The sequence below is a fragment of the Gavia stellata genome, chromosome 5 (assembly GCF_030936135.1).
Source record: "Gavia stellata isolate bGavSte3 chromosome 5, bGavSte3.hap2, whole genome shotgun sequence".
NCBI classification, from domain to species: Eukaryota; Metazoa; Chordata; class Aves; order Gaviiformes; family Gaviidae; genus Gavia; species Gavia stellata.
In genome coordinates this window covers 53,989,302-54,003,594 of record NC_082598.1, presented here as the reverse complement: position 1 = coordinate 54,003,594, position 14,293 = coordinate 53,989,302, and positions in this window count along the sequence as shown.

Below are 14,293 nucleotides of genomic sequence, written 5' to 3'. Positions count from 1 at the left end.
TCTCCAGGCTGAACAACGCCAACTCTCTTAGCCTTTCCTCATAGGAGAGGAGTTCCATCCCTTTGATCATTTTTGTGGCCTGCCTCTGGACCTGCTCCAACAGGTCCATGTCTTTTCTGTGCTGAGGACTCCAGAGCTGGACGCAGTACTCCAGGTGGGGTCTCACCAGAGCGGAGTTGAGGGCAGAATCACCTCCCTCGAGCTGCTGGTCACACTTCTTTTGATGCAGCCCAGGATACGGTTGGCCTTCTGGGCTGTGAGCACACATTGCCAGCTCATGTCCAGCACCCCCAAGTCCTTCTCCTCACGGCTGCTCTCAATCCCTTCATCCCCCAGCCTGTATTGATACCGGGGGCTGCCCTGACCCAGGTGCAGGACCTTGCACTTGGCCTTGTTGAACCTCATGAGGGTCACACGGGCCCATCTGTCGAGCTTGTCTAGGTCCCTCTGGATGGCATCCTGTTCCTCAGGCATGTCAACTGCACCACTCAGCTCAGTATCATCTGCAAACTTGCTGAGGGTTCACTCGATCCCACTGTCTATGTCATTGATGAAGATATTTAACAATACTGGTCCCAATACAGACCCCTGAAGGACACTACTCATTTCATGGGACTTCATTTCTGAGTATACATCAGCTTTGCATAAACCTCTCATATTCTTCCCCAATAAATTCCTTTACCTATTCAAATTGATACAGGGTTGCAACAACTAGTAACAGCATTATGATGTGATTCTCTTGATCATATCTTAGAGTTCAATAGAAAATATTATTGGTGGTGTCATGGGAAGAAGACGGAGTGCCTTTCTAGTCCTTCAAAGTCCTTAATTGTTTCAATTTCTGTGATTCCATTTGTATAGTGTGTTTTTCCGTAACACTAGCCAACATAACTCCCTCAAAAAAAAAAATTGAAGGGGCTCAGCATAGTACATGTAGATACATTTCTCTCCTTACAGGATCCAAAATTCTCAAAAAAGTTACCAGATTCTCAGGCTCATAGTCTACTGATTACTTGCAAAGATACCTAAAGGATAAATTAGAGGTCACTCCAATTGGACTCTCTCAGAAAAATGTTTTGAATTAAAATGACAGCAAGAGGCTATAGGATGTGCAGCCTGGTCTGTGGTGAGACCTCTGTGAAAACATTTCTGATCCGTATGCTTGTAAGTCACAGTCCTGCACTGTACAGTAACAAAGTTACCCAGAATTAAGAGGAAACCTTTATTTATCACTATAATATTGCAGACAAATTATTGTGCAGGTGGGAAAATAATTGCCTGTGGATATTAAGTATGTATCTACATGTTCATAATGGACTCTATCTTACTCTCTGAAAACCAAGTCCTAACTAGGCAAAGACACAACAAGAAGGTTTTGTAATGCGAATAATAAATAAAACCAGTTCAAACAGGAAGTTTATAGAACCCAGTACCTTCAGGAATTACCCACATTATTTATAGTACTGTTTCACATTAAATGCCAGCTATGAGTTGGCTATTGTACAAGATAGGAAAAAAATATTGGGTTTAGTCCAGTAAAAAGTTGAAAAAATTCTTGTGATCTTCATGAGGATTTTGGTGAAATTTCTGACATTAATATCACAAAAAGGGAGACCTTCATGTGTTCATGTGTTAATCCTGCCAGTTCTCTGCAGCTCTTCATAGTAGTTGTGTCTTCTAAATGAGACCCAAACAGTTCTTGGATTTTAACATAACAGGGATTCTCACAGCAAATGCCTTAAAGCTCCTGCCCACCTTGTTCTCCCTTCACCATTACCCTTTCCTAAGAAAAAGTATCATGCCATGCCAATTCAATTTGAGACTTTTTCTAAAGCTAAACTGATGTTTATGATGTGTGGAGTCAGTATCAGCCTACAGGTAGCTTTTCACTGTAGTATTTCAGACCCTAAACCTAACTATTTTAAATACAGCAAATTAACACCAGTACTTTACACTCACATATAACACTCAGAAACAGTGTTAAGGCTGATATGATGATGGTACTCCTGGACTTGATGCAACTCAGCCAAAGTGGGCGTCAGAGCAGTTGAAAGCCAGCTCATGCCTGCTGCACCAAGGTACAGGAGGACTCAGAGGTGCTGGCAGCACAGAACGTTTTGTGTTTATCTCCTACAGAAAACATGCTCTTGTGTCCCTTTGATTTTTAAACCAGCCTGCTCCATCTGGCACAGTCCATGCTTCCAAATAAGGTTCAGGTCTCTGTTGCCTGCATGAGGAAGAATGGAAGAAGGACCCTTAGAAGGAACTTGAAGCTAAGGTTCCTGTACAAGATGACTAATTTCCCCTGTCAGAATTTTGCCTTAAATGTGGTGCCTGCATTTAGGGGAAGATAGAAATTGTATCATCCAACTATATCTAAACATTATTGTTTTCGCAGATTAGTGCAAATATTTGTCAGGAAATACACACTTCAGAATGTTCTAGGAAAAGGGTAATGGTGTCCTGGGGAGGAAAAAAGGAAGGATTTTCATTAAGCTAATAATTTATGTGATTTTTAGCATGATAGAAGTACCATAACAAATCAAAGCCACAGATCTAGATAAGTTAGGAAATGAAATATTGCTGTTGGAGGCACTGAGAATAACCAGCATGCAGAAGAAGATAATATCTGCTAAAAACAAATTTGGATTTGGATTATACCAAAACCCAAACAATTATGCTCTTTGTTTTCCCACTGTAAAGTGTCCCCAGGGTCTGAACACTTTTGTTAGTCTTGAAGATCATCATATTCATATGAGGTTGTAAAATCTTGCTGCCGAACTTTTTAAAATCTATGATGTTGCGCTCAAGTGGGTATTGTAGCTGCAGAATGAGCAAGGATAAGTAGGTGTATCATGATTTTTATTAGCCATGCCATTCATTATTTGTATACTTCTACCATGTTGCTGCTTCTTAGTCTGTTCCTTGGACTGATTAGTTCTGTTCTTTACATTTGTCTTCATTTGGAAGTTGTTCATTCTCCTACAAACTTCTGTTACCTGTGTTTGGATTTCTTGTATGCCTGCTTTTCCCTCTCTAAAGGAATGGGGAGAGAAAATATTATTGTTGATGAAAGCATATAATTGATTTAATGACGTATTTTCAATTTGCTATCCCAGTCTTTCTGTTTACCTTGTATTTAGCTACTGATGAAAATGGAGTAGGTATTTTTAGTGGTGCCCCAAATGAATTCAAAGTCATTCTTTCCTCACTTACAGGAGATTTACAATCACTAATTATCTATTCAGTATACACAATGCTTTTGTCATAGAATGACAGGAGTCACTGTGTTTTATCTCTCCTTTGACATTCTCTCAGTCTTTTTTTAGGCTTGAGCAACCTAAATATTCTACTGTCTGCAAATGCTGCCACTTGCATTCTGTTATTAAATAGTGAATGCACAGATTCTGCTGTAAGTGACAGCTTCAAACGAGACATCTAGTTTTCAAAACAGACATAGAATAACACATTTTTCCAGATTATTGTGTTACTATACTTCTTTACATGGGCAAGAAATGCCCCCCAGCAAATGACAAATGATCTAACAGTAAGGATCTGTTGTCAGTGCTTGAAAAGACTACATGATTTTTGACAATCAGAGGGCAAATGGATATTTTTGGAAGTTCTAGTTATACAGTAGTTCTCAGGGGGAAAAAAAAGGCAGGGGAATATGGTCAGTCTTTGGCACTGAGATAATGTGCCAGAAATCTTAACAAGAACCTGTTTAGTGACTTTCTGAAACAAGACACTGTAGATTGAATAAATGATTTAATAAATGCATGAAAACTATGAAACTGACTTTCAAAAATTTTATGAACTCTATCTGGAGCTGATCCTTCCTAATCCTCTGCCCATTCTGTGTCAGCCCTAAAAGAATGTGAAGATGTGGCCTGGTGCCTCAGAACAATCATAGCTCCTGTCTTTTCCTCACTAAACCTTACAGGTTAGGCATCTTGGTTGGATTTCATCTTCCATATTGGTATTCCTGTTTGAAAAGCAGAGGGCATATATCCTGGCGAACTTGCCCTGAGAAGTGGGAGCCTGTGACAATGCAGGAAGCATTTAGCAAATTAAGCATATTTGTTTCTGGATGGTTTTGAATCATGACTTTTGGTGATACTAATGTATTTTAGGTATACCCATTTTGTATCCACAGTCAGCTCTACATTTAATGTCATGTCTAGGATATATCAGATCCATTGTATATGGTGTGCAGAATTTTCCTGTTCCATGTGCCAGGCTGCCAAATTGCCCCAATCTGTTAGATAATGGAAAAAAGCAGTTCAGCTGGCAAGTATTGAAACTGGAATGGCTATACCCAACCTCAGATACTGTGTGAAATTTAGTTTTGGATTGAAATCTAAATTTGGTGCAAAGTCTTGATTATAATTTTAGTAAATGTAAAATGTGTAGCAAACTTACATGTAATAAACTAAATTGCAGTTAGCCCTGTTATACCTCAATCAAACTTTTTAAAGTTTGCTCTTTGAAGAATGTATGTCAACCAGTTATAGTGGTTGGATAAATATGTCAGCTACGCATCACACTAGCCAGTAGCTAACAACCTTTTTCCTACACCAGTACTCTGGTTCATTTCCAAAGCAAAGTCATTGACAAGGTGCTAATAAACCTCTGATTTAAGTATGCATCTTGCAATGAAAGCCTCAAGCTGAAGGCTATGTGTGTATATAATTTCTTAACTGCTGCTCTGAGCTACAAGCTTTTTCTATCGAGGTAAAATGCATTAAACTAGCTCATAATTCTTCTGTCTGGTTTGTGTTGCTTGAGAGGCTTTAAAGAGCTATAATCAATTTGCCAAATGAATAAAGAACAGCCATGACCCTGCATCATGCACAACGAAGAATTCACTAGTGAAAATACTGTGTATATATGTAACTCCTCACCTGTTACACAACTGCAGAAGCATCAGGGTACTTGAAATGCTATCGTATGCTGAATAAAGGAGAAAGATAAAAGATAACAATGGATATCTTACTTTTCCGAAGTGAAATCACGTATCTAATCTTGAATTGGGTATAATAGCAAATGAAACTTGCTGGTAAAAATCCATTCTGATTCACAGGTGCTGTGTCTTTCTCCCTGCTCCTAACTTAAGTTTAATATTGCAAGGTCATATACTGTGGGATTATTTCACATGCAAAATGCTTTATCCAGCCAGTTTGCAACTGGGATTAAGGTTGTAGGTGTGTTTGGGTGAGAAGAAGAGAGAACTGCCAATCCATGTGTTTGGCCACAGTTTCTAAAAATGCCTATGTTGGAAAGTCATTGTTGCTAAAAAAAGCTCAATGAAATTAAGGCTAATTTGGATTTGTTTATTGATTTATGAAACCATAATCAACCTACCAAAAGTGCTAGCAGAGTGAATAACTCTGAGGCTGTGGTTTCCTCCACATGACACATCACAGAATAAAGAAAAGCTCAAACCAGCTACACAAAAACTGAATTTCTACAGAAGAGCTGTCCTACATGTGTACACTTTTATCCTATCTCAATTACCACCCTTTGTAATGGGTGATTCTACAGCCAGAAGAAGCTCTTTCTCTGCATTTTTATCATGTAATACACCCACGATATAATGACCAGGAATTAGGCGGCAAAACCATCTCTGTGTCACAATGAAATGCTCCTATTTTAGGGAAATGCCGTTGCAATGTGCTGTCAGAGAAATACCTGATAAAGAGGCCTAGGATGTGACAGATTATTAATCACCTGTTCTTAGAGTTCCAGGTGTAGAATGTTTTTTTATTTATTATTATTTTCTCTCTCTTTTGTCTGTCATGTAAACCTGATTTTTGGGTTTGCCGCAAAGTGAAGTTCCCTGGACACATCATCACCATAGAATCATAGAATCGTTTAGGTTGGAAAAGACCTTGAAGATCATCGAGTCCAGCCATTAACCTAACGCTGCCAAGTTCACCACTAAACCATGTCCCTAAGCGCCACATCTACACATCTTTTAAATACGTCCAGGGATGGTGACTCAACCGCCTCCCTGGGCAGCCTGTTCCAATGCTTGACAACCCTTTCGGTGAAAAATTTTCCATAATATCTAATCTAAACCTCCCCTGGTGCAACTTGAGGCCATTTCTTCTTGTCCTATCACTTGTCGCTTGGGAGAAGAGACCAATGCCCACCTCTCTACAACCTCCTTTCAGGTAGTTGTAGAGAGCTATAAGGTCTCTCCTAAGCCTCCTCTTCTCCAGGCTAAATAAAACCATATAATCCAAACAGGCCTGAATTTTTGCATAGATAAAGACTTTTCAGAACTATCAGTGCCACAAAGAAAAAAAAAAAACAAATTAAATGATTGAGATGCCCACTGCTCTGACGCTGACCTCAGAGCTTCAGTATCACCTTTTCCCCCCACCTTTTTTCACCTTTCAGATTGCTTATAAAACAATGATCTGTAAATCTCTTTTGTAAATCTCTTTTCTATTTTCTTTCATGCACCCAGGAAGATGCACATTTCCCTGTTAATAAATAGTCAGCAATGATTTTCTGACATCACAAATTAAAACAATTGGAGCTGGGCTATTGCTCAAGTGAAGCATTTTGTTTGTCTTGCAAAGCTGCATGGCCTACTTATTACCCCACAAGGCTGTTTACTCCAGCCAGATACCTAGCTGTAAAACAGTCAGTTCAGCTTTATGCATTTACTATGTAACTAGCATAGCTGTGATTGACAGTTTAAAAAAAAAGTTGAGGGAAACAGCAATTTTGTGACCTTGCCTTTTAATGGGTAATAAAGTTTTAAAATTACAAGCCTAGGACCTACTGGGGCTCTTCCTTGGGTTTATTCTTTCTGGGCAATTACATCAGTGAATAATATACTTGAGTACCTTCGCTCGCTAACATCAGAATGGCAAGTAAGGGTGTTAACCTAGAGACTCAGCAAGTTTTCAGATCATTACTTATTTCAGAATTTTATCAGTGTTTTTGAAAAGCTAGTCATGAAAATGGAGATATTCAGAGGAGGGATTATGAAGAGACAAAGGATGGCATTTTTGTGACCTTTCACAGACCTTAAATAATCTCTTTTTTATGACTGGTATGATTTGGTCTCAAACTTGAAAACCAATTAACCCTGTGGAACTGTAGACCCTTTGGTTTGTGAGCTTATTTCTCATGTAAAATGACAAAAGACCTGTGTGAGTGATCCTCTTGCATGTTGCTTGTACCACACAGCCTCTTAAATATGGCCAAAGACACTAAAAAACTAGTCTGGTTTTCAGAGTTCAAGATGAAAACAGTGTAATCCTTTGAAGCTGGAATCAATTGACAAACCAGGAGCCAACTCCTTGAACTGGAGTACATGGGGATGGTGCCACCCATTTGAAAAGGAGCAACGCTAGACCTTGAGTAAGCAGAAATGGAAGCTTGCTCAGTTTTCAGCGAGGAGCATAGTTCAGGTCATGAAAGTGTGGTTTGGAGTTACAAGCTTGCTTCTAACACTGAACAAGACCCTTTTCTGGTTTATGGCAGAATACCTACCTAGTGAGCTCCTCTGTAGTCCTGAGCTCCTCCGTAGTCCTGATGGAAGGCTGATTAAAACTATACAGTACTCTCCTTTGCATAGTCTGTTTCAAGTCTGGCCAGACATTGGTGCTATATGATTGCCACATATTCTGGTGTTTTCAATGTCCCAAAGACAGTGTAACTGTTTGTAACATTTTCTAAAACTTCAAAGCGCTAGTGCAGTCTTTACTGGGGAACGGAGTTAGCTCTGGAACAAGGGCATTGCCTTAGCTGGAGGCCATAAAAAACAGCTTAGACTAATCAGAAGTGGGTTCATTGTGATCTACAATTGAAATTTTAAAAAAATGTGGAGCACTATGATTGGAAGTTTCTCACTGGTGATCAGTTAGGTAAGACATCATTTTTTTTAATGTTTATTTGGGTTTTTTCCTGCCATGAATTTGTCTTTGACCATTTTTCAGATCCACTTTCACATTTCTGGCATTCTTTTCTTAATAAGCCTGATAAAATGCCATGAAACAGCCTTCAGCTATCTTTCAATACTTTCAGTACAACTGCAGAAGTTCTGGGAGGCAATGGCCCACCTTGTTTGGGTGCTGTCAAACCATGACTCTGCTAGTTGTTACAAGATGCTACCATTCCTGTCTTTCACCACCCTTTGCAGACACATGCATGTATCCTTTTCTCCATGCCAGCTTGCAAGCCAAGTGCAGCAAAGAAGTGACTCCTGGAAGACACTGGCACAAGGAACCATGCTTCGGGCTGCAGGAGCCATGTGGAGAACAGCTGTGACCTGGCCACAGCAGCTGGGGTCAGGCTTACAATGAAGTTGTGGGAAGAAGCAGAGATGGGAGGGACATAGTGCCAGTACGGCAGGTGAGGTCCATTGATTCTGACTGCCAGCTCCTCTCTGTCTAGCAGAGATGAGATGGGAGAAAGGATGTTCACAGCAGTAGTTTTCAGAGCGTGAGCAACTGGCTTTGGAAAAGTAAGTTCTGCCTGGCAACTGCAGTGCTTGATCTCGGTTGATAACTGCCTGATAGGACACAGGAATAGTCTCTTCCCTGTTTCTCACAAATCTGTGTTTTCCCCTGGAACTTGTACTTACACATATATATGCATGCATATGTGTGTATATATATGTGTATGCGTATATGTACTTCCACAACTCTTTCTTCTCCATTGGTAGTAAAGAATGGTACCCTGAAAAGTCCTAACCCTGTTCTTCCAAAGAACTGCATAGGAGCAGCATTTTATGCTACAGTTCATCTTTTTAACATGTTTGATTTTAATCCCTCCCCTTCCGACAGTCCTTTGCTAGCCAAGTAATTGAGTGGCTATGGAAATGAACTACCGAGGCATGAGCAAAGTATCTTTAGTGCCATCGCTTCATGTCTCTGCCAGTGAACTCTACTCATGCTTTCTGTACCTTGGAAGTGTTTTGTGACACAGCAGTGGTGGCTGCAGTAAACCCAGCACACAGTGTCCCTGCCCTGAGGACCGTAAAAATGAGTAAGGAGCAGGAACAGTTTAGCTATAAAGGTACTGTATCTTGTGAGGGCACTCAAAGACTGGTGGTGTGAGTTTGCTGATGTTTCATTCTAGGGTCTTAACCATCAAACTCACTTCCTTGCAATTTGTTTTGATAAGATGATGTTAATGTTCCCTTTGTATTTGCAGCTAGTGAATGTCATCCCCTAGGGAGAGTCCTGACTATCTGTTGTTCACTAGTACAGTCAGTACTTCCCATACAGAAAGCCAAAGAGCTTCTGGAAGAGCCTGGTTGACAAGAGTGAATTGTAGCTCTTCTAGCAGATGTAATTGCCAAGGAGCCTTTTGAGAAGAACAGTCTGATTGCTGGTGAAATTAAAGCTTGCCTAACTGTGAAAGGCTGAGAAGTATAATGGGGATGGTAAAGATTAAAACATTAACATTTGAGAAGAGTCGGAAGGGATCTCCAGGAAGATCAGATAGCTCCTATCTGCAGCAAGCTCTCCTCAACTAATGCCAGTCCAGCAGAAGAGACCCTCAGCCTGTAAATTCTTCAGGGAAAACTCTACAGGAGGAGAAATCTCCAGAAAGAATCTGAGTGTCAAATCCTAACATAACAAATCCCTTCTTTCCTATGTGGGACTTATGTTTGCCTAATTCATAAAGATAATATGGAGGTGGGTGGGTGTGTATCTTAACAATTTTACAGGGAAAGTTTCAGGAGAATTTCCAGCTATTCAGCTGCAAAACTTCAATGCTAGACTTTTTCTTGCTTTCCTTCTCTCTTTGTTTCTTTCTTTCTTTGGCAAGGGATTTTTTTTTTTTTCCTTTAAGAGTTCATTTACCCATTTACTTATTGCTTTCTCTGACAAGATGGGATGTTTGAAGAAAATGTATACCTTAGGTTTCATAACATTTTTAGTAATGCATCTTTTTGTCCAACCTTTTAACCATATTTTCTACCCTGAGCTGCTACTCTCCCTGTTTTGGTAAGGCCTCACTGCCCATCTCATAAGTTCTTACTGCTCAGTGTCTGTTTTCATGACCTGGATAATATGCATGGCTTTCATAGACAGGATATATTTTGCACTGTAACACGTTTTTCTAAGTGACCACAGTTTTCATTCAAAATGTAAAGAAAACATCCTCAGGAAAACTGCACAGTTTTAAATCTCATGTTAGGTTTATCCTGTTGACAGGTCCCCACAAAATTAAAATTCCATGTTCAAATTCCCATATTCAGATTGTGTGGAAGAACAAGACCATTAAAAGCTGTGTTTATTTGCCACTTAGTATTTACTGATATTTCATGAATACAATTTTAGGCAATAAAAGTTTTAACTGTAATTGTCTGGGCAGCATGAATAATCATAAGGGTGTTTTCAAAATGGGTGGTTCCCAAATAAGGAAGACTAAAACTGTGTGACTAAATTCTTACAGAAAAATTAGACCTAGGTCTGTTTTCAACTGACTTATTAGTCAGTGACACAGTAATAGAAGACTCTACTTTTATTCTGAAGTGGTTATTTGTAATCAGTATTTTACTAATGTTATTCCTTGCAAATTGTCTACTGGTTCCAATATGATGGCTGTTTAACCATGTTTCGTTTTACATGTTTGGATTTAACTGTGATACATCCTGAATTGATCAGTATTTCCTATGGAGAATTAGTTTTTGTATACCCTATTTTAGCATCTACTTATTTAAGATGTGGCTGTAGTTCAGGTGGAAGAACAACCCCTAGTAAGCAACATATGCAAGAAATTTCAGTACCAACTTCAATTGTCATTCACCCCAGATGCTTAATAGAAGTATCCAGCAGAGCTCTCTTCACATATTTACTAAAAAAGACCATGTTAATCTTCTATTTTAGGATTTGTTTGCAGCATTTGTTACCAATGAACATCAGTTTCTGCAGCAGAGATTAACTATCTCTTCTGGATTATCTAGCATGGCATGAATCATATTTCTTTCAGGGGTGCCAGTTTGTTGCAGTTAAGCCTCTTTATCTTTAATGCAACATTCATCAATGCTGGGGTTCTACAGGATCCCATTTTGGGACCCATACTGTTTTGTAATTATGTATTTCCCTTAGGCAGTATCAGATTGGTCTCATTGTTTCCAGTATCTCATGCAGATGATCTTCAGATTTGCCTTTTTCTATTCCATCCTAAACTGAATGCTAACGAGAGAGGGTAGTTATTAATTGGTCCATCTCTAGGTCTTTGCACTCCTCACTCATTGCTTCTATAAATAGATGTTCTGTCTTCCCTGTTGCCAAGGCTTGTAGCCTTGGTGATAAAAGAAGAAAGGGGGAAAAATTGGGTCCCTGAAAAACGGTAAAGATCTCCTCCTCCTAGGCAGGGGCAAGCAGTTCTAAAGGAGCTGAGCTTCTGTTTCACTGGAGTCTTTACAATGGAACAGATAGGAATAATATTAATACAACGAATAGATAGCGATGACTAAAGGGAGTCAAAGTGCAGTGGGAAAGATGGGCTAACTGCAGATACGATATACCATCCTAAGAAACATTATTGGCAATGGGATATTTCTGCAGCTAGACAGAGGATATCAGTTTAAAGAAGCATTGCTTAGGCCATCATGGCAAATCTGTGGTCTCAAAGGCCTCTAAGCAACAAGCGGAAACATAGATGTGATAGGGGAGGTGGCAGTGCAGTCCTATGTAGTGCAAGATGATAGCAGCTTGACTATGACATGGAGCTGTTGACAGTGTAAGCCAGAGAGCCCTGAAATTGATAGTTACACTTCAGGAAAGCTGCAGACCCACTGGAGAGAGTCCAGTGCAGAGCAACAAGATCATAAGAACAAAAAGATAGCTCTAGTGCATTGAGCAGTCCATCTAGTTCATTATCTTGTCCCTAACACTAACAAGCAGTGAGTGTTTAGGGAAAGAGTGTAAAAACTAAGCATAGAACAAAATGCCTCGATGTATTTCCCAGATTTTAGTAAGTTGGAATGTAGAGAATTCCTGAGTTCAGAGGTGTGTCACCATCATGGGTTTTAGTTGCCATTTTGGTTTAAATGTTGAATGTAGCTTAACTACTTTTTAAGACATTTATAACATTTTTATCTACCGCATCTTCAGCGAAAAGTCCCATGGAAAAACTTTCTATCAGTAAGGCACTGAAATAGATTGGAGCTTACGCTGATCTGTCAGTGTATGTCTTTAAGAACAGGTTAGACAACTGTCTGTCTGGAATAATATGGATATAATGTGACTTGGGCAAATGGGTGGACTGTTTTATCTTTTCACGTTGTTTTTGGCCATACTTTTCTACAACTCTGTGAAAGTGATATCATCCCAGGAAAGAAATCCCTGCTCCCTAAATCCTCTCTCACATAACAGCCTTTGAAGTCAGTTTATTTGCTGTCTCTACCCTGCTACATCTTGCAATCATGCCACAACGGTTTGGATGACAAGGCACATCCTAAACCTTGTCTTATAGATGGAACACTAAAGAGGTATGATTCGCAAAGAGGACATCTTGACTTGATCATACACTGCCAGAATTGTAAAATTTTGACATTTTGTTCATTGCCAGTTAACTTGGGTTGTGAAGCAGAGAACAACAGGCCTGCAGATTTAACTGCTGTGTTGGGAAAGACTTCTAGAATTATTCATAAAGAATGAACTTGTTAGCTTGTTAGATAAAAGTCTGTTAAGCAGTAGCCAAGAGCCATGGATTTGTAGAAGCAGATCTTGTCAGAAACATGATAGAATTAATCAAGGAGCAAGTAGGACAAAGAAATTAGAGACTGGGGGTGCTATAGATCTGATTGACTTAGATCTGAGTAAGCCTTTGATAAAGTTTCACAGAAGAAGTTGATATGCAAATTCAAGGATATTAGAGTCAATGAGAGGATGATGAAATGGATTAAAAACTGGCTGAAGAGAAGAATACTGAACAAATGGGCACAAACTGACTTAGAGAATAGAAACAACTAAAGGCCTGTGGATTCATTCATTCGCCACTTTAAAAATTTCTCCAGGCTTTACTCAGATGCTTACTTGCACTTAGCATATGTCCACTCTTGCAGAAAAATGGGTGGGGAGATGCAATGATGCAATATACTTCTACATCTGAGGAAATTTGCTACTTCACCCTAAGGAAGAGAGAGAAACAGAACTTAAAGAATGCAATTTCCCTCATTCCAAGGCACAAATATTAAACAGACAAATTAATTTTTAGAAGTGGTTTTTTTTCTCTGTGATGAATTATGGGTGACTGTCTCATAGACACAAATACTGTGGGCATCTAAAGTGCAAGTAAGATGAAATTACTCTGGTGGTTCCTTTTTCCCTGATTTATGCCTGTTGTACATCAGTGTAATTGCATTGACTTGCATTACTACCTTAACTCTCCCTTTTGTAGGATTTCCCCCGTATACCATCTTAAAAATGCCCTCTTTCTTAGGAAGTGTTCCGTCTTCAATCTCATCTTCCATTCTTCTTTCAGTTTTTAAAGACTGAAGTGTAAGGAAAGTATATGACCTTACAAAGGTCCATTGTTCTGAAAAAAAAATCTCTAGTTCTGGAAAATCTCCTCTCTCCCTTTATAGGGAGTAGGTCTCAGAGCCAAACTATAGAAGCATCATCTGGTACATAGAGGTTTGGGCTGGGATTCAGTCCTGGGTCAACTATAATTTGCCCTCTGAACAATCAATTTATGCTTTGCCTCAGTGCTCCATGTGTAAAAATGAGAATGATTCAGAGTTATTTTGTAGACATAATCAGGTAATGAGGCATTTAGCTTTCTGCCATGAGGCAGGAATGCATGTAAATAAACAGAATCTGTATAAACAAACTCAGGTTTTGGAAGAATCATACTGTACACTCTTTTATTGGTTTCGAAAAGGGGGGGGGGGGGGGGGTGTATACATATACGTACATATGTGCCCAAATCCTTTCTGATTTATATTGGTGAATGAATTTGCAATGGGGCACATTGTAACAGAGCTAATATATATAAAACTAATTTACATTCATCCATAGAAGCGAATATATGATAAGACATATTCAGAGACTTTTTATCCAACCTTTTGTTGTTCATTGGACCCCTCTGAACTGGTTCATCAAAAACTTTTGCTTATGGTGAAGAAGTATTGCTCTGCATTTTGTAAAACATCATACTCTTTATCAGAACAGCATGCTAGAGAAACTGCACGAGAAGTACTGTGATTCCTCAGGACAAGGAATATAGTCTGTCCTCAGTCAAGGCAGAGAAACGTATGTTAAGATCTTTTTTGGGGTTTTTTGCTAAAAGTTCCCGTTCTTCGTTATAA